This window comes from Octodon degus, unplaced genomic scaffold (genome assembly GCF_000260255.1).
Source record: "Octodon degus isolate 3935 unplaced genomic scaffold, OctDeg1.0 scaffold00278, whole genome shotgun sequence".
NCBI lineage: Eukaryota > Metazoa > Chordata > Mammalia > Rodentia > Octodontidae > Octodon > Octodon degus.
In genome coordinates, this window is record NW_004524854.1 from 1641177 (window position 1) to 1652577 (window position 11401).

At 36.3% G+C, this 11401-nt stretch overlaps 1 pseudogene; it reads left to right on the plus strand.

Moving 5' to 3' along the window:
- The first annotated feature begins 2524 nt into the window (after positions 1-2524).
- LOC105741062 lies at positions 2525-3002 on the plus strand (annotated as a pseudogene).
- Positions 3003-11401: the final 8399 nt, after the last annotated feature.

Genomic DNA, 11401 nt, shown 5'->3' on the forward strand with positions numbered 1-11401 from the left:
CAGCTATTCCTCTAGTGCGAATTTTCCCGGAGGATCTGAAAACATCATATCGTAGGGATATATGTGTGCCTATGTTTATAGCAGCTCAATTTGTGATACCCAAATCTTGGAAACAACCAAGATGCCCATCACCTGAGGAATGGTCGAAAAAGATGTGGTATTTTTACACAATGGAGTATTATTCAGCTATTAAGAATGATAAACTCGAAGGTGGATGCCACTTGAACATATACTCATAAGTGAAATAAACCAGACACACATGTGTAAATATCGTGTAGTTCCCTAGTATAAGAACTCAAAAGAAGAAATACAAATAGCAAGGTATAATACAAGTAAAGGGAAAGCAGACCCTCGAGCACTAACTAATCAAGAGGGAAAGGAGAAGAGTTAGGAAACATGACAATGTCAAGCCATAGAATTATATGTAGAAGATGTGCAAGGCAATGATCTTGAGAATCTCCAGAAGATTTTTGAATATAGCAGTTAATTGGAAATATTCTCACCCTGACTAACTATATATACTGATACCCATGAACTAAGCAACTGCACTGCAGATGGTAATCTGTAATAATAGTTTCATGCTTGGAGTGCCTGCCATTCTGGTCTTCTGAACACGGGCTGCTTGTCATGACATGCCAGTTGCTACTATGCTGTCTCTCAGGTAGATAATTGTTCAAAAAGAAGGGGGTAGTGAATGAAAGCAAGAGAAAGGAAAAGGAATATTGTGGGATGGTCTTGCTTCAAGGTTGTATGTGGTTAGCTTTTTTGATTTATGTGTAAACATAAGAGGTATATAATTCTTTATGCCTATTTTTAAAATATATTCTAATTTTTAATTTTTTATCATATTCTGTAGGGACTTACAGTTCAACATATCAATACTTGATTAAAAATACCTGTACCATGTTATGCCTAAGATGTTTGATATTCAGACAGATAGTGATGTTAAGCTTAACAGCCTGAGTTGTATGGTAATAAGGATAAGCTTGTCTTCTGGGTGGTTAACAACCTAAGTTTGCAGACCAAATTAGAGAAAAAGGAAGGCTGCAAGGAAAGCCAACTTTTTGGCCCTAGCCTTCCAAGGTCAATTAAGACTCAGGATGTATGAGAACTGGTACTGTAACATCATGTAACTCAGTAGTGTCCCAAATTTTCTGATCAAGGAGATTATGGAGCCAAAGAGTAAAGTGATCAATGATGTAGAGTGTGCCTAAGGAGAGTCACATGGAGAGAAAACATTCTTTCGGGCTCTCTCAGAGTGCACATTGGCCAAGCAATGGCCGTGACTCATCCACATGGCTGACACTGACAAAGGTTCTACAGTCTGAGGTACAGGATCTCAGGATAAATCCTGAGGGGATTTCACTGACCTTATCAGACCCAAAAGATACTACTCTTTTTGCATAGGTTCTGCTTTACCTTGGTCTTAACCATTCAGCAGAAAAGTATAAAAACAAAATATAAGAAGTAAAGCCATGCTGTTATGTTGAGTTATAGGGGGCTCAGGTCAACAATTTCTGACATTGCCAGTCAAGCAGAAGACCCAATACTATTATGGGCTACTGGACTCTTTTAGAATATTTTGCTGAGTTTACCCACCTATAATATTCAAGTAACGGAACTTAAGAAAAAAAGGGAATACAGATGAATGTTCATTTTGTATCTGTGTATTCAAAGTGGTTAGGATAGATATATAGTTACATTCTCTTAATGAATAGAGAGATTTATTCTAATGGTGTTTGTAAATAGGATATCATGTCCGAATTTTGTACAGCTATTAAGCACTAGGAAGGTAGTTAGCAATGTGTTAATTATTGTAACTGTCCTACCAATTTGATTTGAAACTGTCTCATTGCTATTTGTTTCTCAATAAAATTATGGGAAAAAACATTAGCTTATTTATTTGGGTTTGCTCTGTTTTTCTGATATGGAAGTTTACCTGTGTTGCCTTTCCACATAAGACTGCTTGCATTGTGTACCATAACTTCTGGTATGTTGTTATGGCATTATTGTTGAATTGCATAAGTTTTCTAATTTCTTCTTTAATTTCATCTGTGTCGCATTGGTTGTTCAGGGTGGTGTTATTTAATTTTCAAGGGTTTAAGGAGTCTTCACGGATTTTTTGGCATTGTTTCCAATTTGATTACATTATGGTCTGATAATATACATGGCATAATATCTTCTTAATATTTTTATTTTTTTAAAGAGAGTACAAATTAAAATTAAAAGAGAAAAAATGCAAGAGGTACAGAATTTCACTTAACAAAGTAATATCAATTTCACAGTATTTATTGTAATACATAATATTGTCTTCCAACCAATTATTCATATCACCAGATATATGCATGGAAACCTAGAAGAAGAAAGAAAAAATGAATAAATGTATCTTATAAGAAATTAATTTGACTGTTTCGTGGATGCTGGGTAACTGAATTTGTGTAAAGGACCTGAGTTGGAAGGGAATGAGAAGATCCACTGGGCACATGTGATATCAAACCTCAGCATTTCTAACCCCAGATCTCAGATGCATCATGATTCCTGCCCATTGGACTATAAGGTTTATGTAGGGAACCTTAGCAATAATGGCAACTAGACTGAGCTGGAATGGGCTATGGACCACTTCGGAGTGTGTGGGTTGCTAGAAACCCTCCTGGCTTTGCTTTCGTTGAATTTGAGGATCCCCAAGATGCAGCGCAGGCTGACAGAAAGCTAGGTGGAAGAACATTATGTGGCTATCCTGTCAGAGTGGACCTATCCAATGGTGAAAAGAGAAGTCAAAATCATAGCCCTCCTCCTTTTTGGGGTCATTGCCCTCGAGATGATTATCATAGGAGAAGTCCTCCACCTCTCTGCAGATCTCCATGAAGAAGTTTCTCTCACAACCAGAACAGGTCTCTTTCTAGAGATAGAAGGAGAGATCACTGTCTAGGGAGAGAAATTACAAGCTGTTCTGGTTCTTCTCTAGGTCTCGCAGCCTATCTAGGTCAAATGAAAGGAAATAACAGATCCGTTTGCAGGAAAAGTGGTGTACAGGAATTAACATCACTGACAGGAGTATGTACAGAAAATCCAAGATTTTTTGATACTTCATAAGCTTGATTCATTTTTAAGATATTTTAGCTTTTCACCTTTGTGTCTTGGAACAGGGACAGAACAATGTAATCCTCTCTGGTTTGAGATGGATCATACAAGGCATGTAATACCAAGAATTGTTATTTTGCAATGTTCCTTTAAGCAAAACTAAATTTGCTTTGAACTTTAGTCTTACATAGAATGAAAATAAACCTCTAAACTCTGCCTAGTTAAAGTGTGATATTCTAATGTTCCAGAAACAAAATTGGCAAAAGTTGAACAAGACCTGTTTCATAGCTGAGATAATAGTATACAGATGTGCCACCAGGTACAGATAAAGGCCACAAACAAAACTAGGTGAGCGTGGTTTTAAAAATGGAACCAGTCTTTATCCTGGGCAGAGGTTTCCTTGTTTGTGTATAATCAGGTACATTTCAAGAGAGTTTACCTATGCTAGGTCACAAACGTTCCTTCCGCAATGCTGTGTATGAGTGCATAGTTGTTTGTATCTTTATTTCAAAACCTGAAATATCAAAGAACCAATGTCCTGCCAGTTTAAGGGTACATTGTAGAGCTGAACTTTTGTGTTTCTGTGCAAGGGTTTTTTTTTCATGCTGTCATTTGTAGTTTGTAATGTTTTATGAGACTCTTTGGGACTAAAGTTTTGGTTATGAAAAAAAAAGAAATTCAGGTGAGAAAAAGTACAAACAATTGTAAAAAGAAAGTGAAATAAATTAAGCATTAAGCGCTCCTTTCCACAGACCAATAGAAATGCACAATGCAAGCAAATTGGCCAAGCAATGGCCGTGAATCATCCACATGGCTGACACTGACAAAGGATCTACATTCTGAGGTACAGGATCTCAGGATAAATCCTGAGGGGATTTGACTGGCCTTATCAGATCCAAAACCTACAATTCTTGTTGCATAGGTCTTGCTTTATCTTGGTCTTAACCATCCAGCAGAAAAGTATAAAAACTAAGTATAAGAAGTAAAGCCATGCTGTTATGTTGAGCTGTAGGGAACGCAGGTCAACAACTTCTGACATTGCCAGTGAAGCAGAAGACCCAATACTATTATGGACTACTGCACTATTTTGGAATATTTTGCTGAGTTCACATATCTATAATATTTAAATAATGGAACTGAACAAAAAAAGGGAATATAGATGAATGACCATTTTGTATCTGTGTATTCAAAATGGTTAGGATAAATATATAGCTACATTCTCTTAATTCAAGGAATAGAGGTATTTGTTCTAATAGTGTTTTTAAATAGGATATCATGTCTGCATCTTGTACAACAAATAACCACTAGGAAGGCAGTATGCAATGTGTTAATTATTGGAACTGTCCTACCAATTTGACTTGAAACTGTCTCATTGCTATTTATTTCTCAATAAAATTATGGAAAAAGAAGAAATGCACAGTGCAGTTATCCAAAGCATTCTGCTTTCATACATAGATAAATCTCTTTTCCCCACTTGTCTTGTCCTTCTCCTCAACTCAGCAACTCTTGCCTTTTCAATAAGTTCATTCCCTTTTCACAGGTTCTATCATAACCTTCAGATTTCATTTTCTTTTCCATATTCTCACACTGAGAAGACATTGTGATGTTAACATGTGTGGGTCTGATTTATTTCACTTAAGAATATGTTCTCTAGCTGCATCCATTTACAAGTAAAAGACTAAAATTCATCTTGTTTTATAGCTGAATAATATTCCATTGTGTAAAAATGCCATGCTTTCTTTGTCTGTTCTTCCTTTGATCGGTATCTGTGCTGTTTTCAGGATTTAGCTATGACAAATTGCACTGCTATAAACATGGTTGCACATATATCACCGTGGTACGAGGTAACCCTTTCTTCTGGAAAAACACCCAGGAGGGGAATAGCTGACTTAAATATGATCTCCAATCCTAGGTTTTTAAGAAATCTCCATACTCATTTCCATAGTGGTGATACCAGTCTGCACTCCCACTAACAGTGCACAAGGGTTCCCTTTTCTCCACAGCCTCTCCAGTATTTTTTATTGGCTTACTTTTTATTTTTTATTTTTTGGCCATCTCAGCCCACCCCCAGGGTGGGGCTGGCTCGGCATGTGGTGCCAGGGATTGAAATATGGTCCCCTGTGCCTGCCTAAGCTTGCCTAAGCAGGCACTTTAGACTGCTGAGCTACCTCACCAACTCCATTGGCTGACTTCCTGATGTTAGTCATTCTTTCTGGGGAGAGGTGGAATCTCAGTTTTGTTTCAATTTGAATTTCTCGAACAACCAATGATGTTGAATATTTTTTCATATATTTACTTGGCATTTGTATTTCTTCTTCCGAGAAGTGCATATTAACCTCAGATGCCCAGTTTTGGATTGAGTCTTTGAATTCAAGGAGACTGATTTTTAAAAATTCTTTGTATGTTCCAGATAGAAGGCACTGTTAGAGGGACACGTAGTTCTATTTTTTTTTCCCAGCTTGTGGATATTTTTTTTACTCTGTTGGAGATTTGTTTTTAAGGGTAGAAACTTTTCAAAAAGATAAGATCTCAGTTGCTGATGCTTTGAAGTATTTCCCATGCAGTTTGGTTTCTGTTCATGAACTCTATCTGCAAATAATGATAATTTCATTTATTCTTTGCCAATCTTAATTCCTTTTATTTGTCTCTCTTGTTTAATTGCTCTGGATAACGTTTCTAGGACTATATTTAATAGGAATAGGGACAGTGGCCATCCTTGTCTTGTTCTTGATTTTAAAGCGAAGGCCTTCAGTTTTTGCCCATTTTGTATAATGCTGGTTGTTGGTTTCTCATAGGTGGCTTTTATCTGGTTGAGATATAGACTATTTATTCTGATTTTTTGTATGGATTTTTTTTCAGGAATGAGTTGTGAACTTTGTCAAAAGCTTTTTCTGCATCTATTGAGATGATCTTGTGGTTCTTGTTCTTGGTTCTATTGATGTGGTGTATTACATTTATGGATATGCGTATGTTGAGTCACACGTGAGATATTTTCAATTCCCTTTCATTTACTGAAGCATTTTCTATGAGAGAGTATTCAGTGCATTTTGGAGAATATCCAATGTGGACCAGAGAAAAGTATATATTCTGATTTTAGGAGTGGAACATACTGTAGACATCTATGTTTTCCAAAGCTTGGTTCAGTTTTGATAATTAATTATCGACTTTTTGTCTAGTCTATTTGATCCAATGGGGTATTAAAGTTCCTTATTTGTTCCAATTTGGTGTTAAAGTCTCTTATTATAATTGTATTAGTTCTTGTTTGATTTTTCATATCATTAGTATTTTTCTTTTCTAATTGGGTGCACTGGTGTTTACTCCTTATATATTCCTGATTACTATAGCTTCCTCTAAAGTTTCTCCATGTATGTCTTTCTTTATCAGGCTTGGCCTGAAATACACTTTGTTTGCAGGGGATAACTAGGTGTAAAGCATTGGTTATACTTGAGTTTTGTTTCTTAGAGACTTATATGGTCACAGCTGGGACTTTTCAGAGGTGGCTGGATTCAATGTGCATAAATGTGGCTTTATGGCATGATGTTGGGATTAAAAGTATATGGTACTAGATTAGTTCAGGGTGAGAATAATGAGAAGTCTCAACATGGGTGTGGGTAGCATCACCTAAATGGCTTGTAGCCCGGATGAAAAGAAGGGCAAGAGAGGCTTGTTGCTGTTACTGGTTGCTTGCCGATTTTTGCTTTCCCCTGACCGTAGCGTGAACTGCCTTTCTACTCTGATGCATGTCTCTCTGCCATGCTGCTCTGCCTTGGAACCAGCTGAATCATGGTCCGAAACCTTCACAAACAATAAACTGAAATAAATATTCCTTCCTTTAACTTTGGGTGTTCAGTATTTTGTCTCATCAACGCGAAACTTATATGAGACACCATAATACCAAGTGAGACCAAAAACACTGGCAGAGAGTTCTCTGTGAAAAATTTTATTCAACTTGGAATATATGTCAACATATTTCTTCATGGCAAAGAATAGAATCAGAATCTGAGACTTTGTATGCATCACTGTTTGTTTTCCTTTTACTTTGTTAAAGAATACAAAATGGTAATAGAAACACAGAGCACTAGACAAGGTACAATATTTCACTAGTGTAATAGGAGTTCAACAATGGATGCCGTATTGCATGATGTTATCTTCATATTAGTTGTTTAGGTTGCCAGATATAATCATGCAAATTTGATTTATTTTTTATATTTTACTAATGTAATTTTATTAGCTATAAGTACACATAAAACTGCTCTGTCACATCTAAAATAATGCACAAGTTATCATAATTTCAAATTATACATACTAACTAGATTTATGAAATATATAAGACAATATTTTATCTTCATTCATCAGAAGCCTTAATGAGCACAGCATTCTTCTTATGTCTTTCTGCAATATCTCTAATGTTTTCTGAAAGATCTTCAGGCATGCATTCTTCATACTCTCTATCAACTTTAGGAATCTGCTCCTCAAGATGTTTCCCCACAGCACCTATGTACATGGCAACCATCTCTAGCAGACACTGCAGGCTGCTTCCCACTTTCCTCCTTTCTTCAGTTGTGGTCTGCACAACTAATTGGTTCTCCCATTGCATGGTGTCCAACATGGCCATCACCTCACTGAGGCTCTCGTTCGTGGTGCTCTCCAGCAGGTACTTGTGCTTCTCCAAGGACTCCAGCTCGCTGGCACACTTCTCGTCCTCCTGCTCAGCTTCCTTATCTTTCTGTTGGTAAAGTTCATCCAGCTTTTGAATGTCTTCCTTCAGAGTTGTCACACTTATCTTGCTTTCTATTATCAATGTATTCAATGATGAAGAAATTTCTAGAGTAGAAATAGAATGTGAAACATTAAAACAGGAGAATAGTTGGCTGCAGAATATTGTTGATAACCAGAAATACTCAATCACTGATATTGAGAGAATAAATCATGAAAAAAAAATGACTTGCAACAAACTAACCATGCAGCTGGAGGCTGAACACCAGAAGTTGTGGAATGAGGAACTGAAGTACACCTGAGTCAAAGAGGCAATTGAAACACAATTAGCAGAGTATCACAAAATGACTAGAAAATTGAAACATATCCCAAAAGGGGCTGAGAATTTCAAAGATTATGACTTTGAAATTAAGTTTAATCCTGAAGCTGGTGCCAATTGCCTTGTCAAGTATAGGACACAAGTATATGTACCTTGCAAGGAACTCCTGAACAAAAATGAAGAAGAAATTAATAAAGTTCTAAATAAGAAGATGGGTTTGGAGGATATTTTAGAACAGTTGAATGCAAGATTGGTCTATTTTTTTGGAGGGGGGCAGATAGGCAGTTGCTCATTTGCCTGGTTGGTGAGACAACCCCACAGCACCAGTAACCAGTATGGATGTTTATTTATACCTTTGCAGCTGGGGAGATAGCTCAATAGAATAAGTGCTTGCCTGGCAAGTGCAGGATTCTTAGTTCAATCCCTTGTACTGCAAAAAAAAAAAAAAAGACCTCTATATTTGCAAAGTTCGTACATGGTTTCAGTGTAAATCCTGAGGTAATTTCACTGACCTTGTCAGATAGCACAAGTTACATTTTTACTTATATAGGTCTTGCTTTAATTTGGTCTTAACCATCCAGAAGAAAAGTATAAAATGTAAAGCCATATTAATATACTGAGCTGTAAAAGGCTCAAGTCACCAACTTCTGACATTGTCAGTTCTGCTGATAACCCACTACTATTATGGACTATTGGACTATATTGGGTTATTTTGCTGAATTCAAGTACCTACAATATTTGCATAGCAATGGAATACCCATCTCTGAAAAAAGAAAACAAAAAGGGGAAATAAATGGAAGAGCATTTTATAGTGAAAGAAAAAATTATATCTGTATATACAAAATAGTTAAGATAGATATATAGCTACTTTCTCTTAGTTCAGTGAGTTGAAAGATTTGTACTAATAGTGTTTAGACAAGATATCATGTCTGCATCTTTTACTATGAATAACTACTATGATTACAATATGCAATGTATTAATTATTGTGACTGTCTTGCTAACCTGTTTTGAAGCTCTTATTGCTATGTATTTCTTACTAAAATTAATTAAAAAAACAATTAAGTTACAAGAAATTCAAAAGAAAAGTAAGAATAAAAAGAGTTAAGCGTTAACTTCTTTCCCAATGACAGCAGATATCAGCAGTACAGTTCTCCACACTATCCTGCATATATATCTACATATTGTTTTCCTTCTCAGATCCTCATGTGCAAACACTGTATTGTCTCACTAGTGTGAGAATGTGCAAAAGTAAATAAAATTATAAAAGTACAATAGATACTGTGAATGAAATTGGTAATTTTGACAGAAGCCAAATAAGTTTGACCCTCATAAACTACTCTTCCCCATGTGAGATTTCCTTCAGACCTCAGGGAACTTTGCATATTGTTTTAAATTAGAAGATCATGCCATTTCACTTGAGAATTTGTTTCCCCATATAACCTGAATTGATTTGACTTCTTATTGTGAATTATAGATCAGGCAGTACTTGGGTCCATGGTGATAATAAGTTGCTTAATGCATGGAGTTCTCACAGGTGAGATCTTGACATTTTAAAAGTTCTTTTCTGTATTAACATAATTAGTACCTCACTACAATGATTTCTACACACAGCGGAAGCAGGTAAATTCACTAAGAATACTTTGGCACAACAAGTTATTTCTTATCAAACCTGTATTCCATAAATGATGCACCCTAGCCAGAGAAACATCATTTTAAAAGTTTAAAAGACACTCAAGTAGAGGTCAACTATCTTTGGCTATTTAACACATCTTGCTTGGTAGTGTTTATAATAAAAATTTCTAGGTCTCAATTTGGTTGCCTTAACTAATCATCCTTGTATACTACTGGGGAAAATAAATGAAAGGTGACCCAAAACATAGATATGTTATTTTGCATAATCTAGATAAAAGTGTACATGAGATGTGGTGGCACATGGCTTTGATCCCAACCATGAAGGAGGTTGAGGCAGAAGCATCACAAACTGGAGCCTAGCCTTGGAAAATTAATGAGACCTTGGCCCAAAATAAAATTAAAAAGAAAGAGTGCTGGAGGTATGGCTCAGTGTTAGATGGGTTAGCTAGCATGTGGAAGGCCCTGCGTTCCATGCTCCTTACTGATGACTCTCATTTCTGACACTCCCAAAACAAGAAAGAAAAAAAAAGGGAAGCTAAAAGAAAGAAAGCATAGCTGCTTTTTTTTTCTGTACCAGGGATTGAACTGTGCTTACCAGGCAAGCACTTATTCTACTGAGCTATCTCCCTGGCCCAAAACTTTTATTTTATTTTATTTTTGCTGAACTGGAGAGTGAACTCAGGCCCTTACACTTGCCAGGCAAGTGTTTATTCTATTGAGCTATATTCCTGGCCCGTAAAGCATAGATGTTGAATTGTCCATAAACTGATAAGTTCCTAAAGTCTAATATATAGAGCATTTCAGACTGGTCCTCTTTTGCCTGGGACTTTCTGCATTTAATAACAAGATGCTGAAGAACATCAATACATGCTTTTTAAAAAAAATTCCAAATAAATCTGTAGTTCTTGAAAACAGTAACAATCCAAGAGAAAAATAAATTCCTTCAACTAGGAACAATCTTACAGTGATGTTTGGTAAACGTACTATGTGAATCTGAGGCTATTTTGAACTAATATTATTTTTCTTGATTATTTGTGTTGCTTTGTCTGCTATTATAAAATTCACAATTGTATTCTATCTCAAATATTTAATTGTTCTTGTTAAAACCTAAAAAAAAATCCAGAGATCTCTTCTGCAGTTAAACTAAGCAGCATCTCAGTGTCTCTGGACCCCTGAAGGGCATTGGTGTGCTATTCACTTTATTGAGGCAATGTCTTCTCTCACTGGGTTCACGGCAATACCACAGACAAGGACAGAATCTATATGCCACTTTCTATATGACCTTCTTTGATCTCACCCATACTTCCTCCAGCTATAAACTTACGCTATTCAACATGGGTGGTAAAGCAATCTGGTTAAGTATTTGACAAACACTGGTTCCTTTGGCTGATAGGTGCTTATTTATGCTGCAGCATGAAAGCATGCAACATCGACTCTTTATTGCTGACATTGATAGAGGAAGGGATAAAGAGAAGAAGGGGCCCTGAATCAAGGAGTGCAAGTAACTTCTAGAAGCTAAAAGCAGTGAAGAATCAGGTTACATATTAGAGCTTACAGAAGGAACACAGCATTACTGATACTTGATTCTATTCCAATGAGATCTGTGTCTGACTTCTGTTTTTTTTTTGTAGTTTTAGTCATGGTAGGGATTG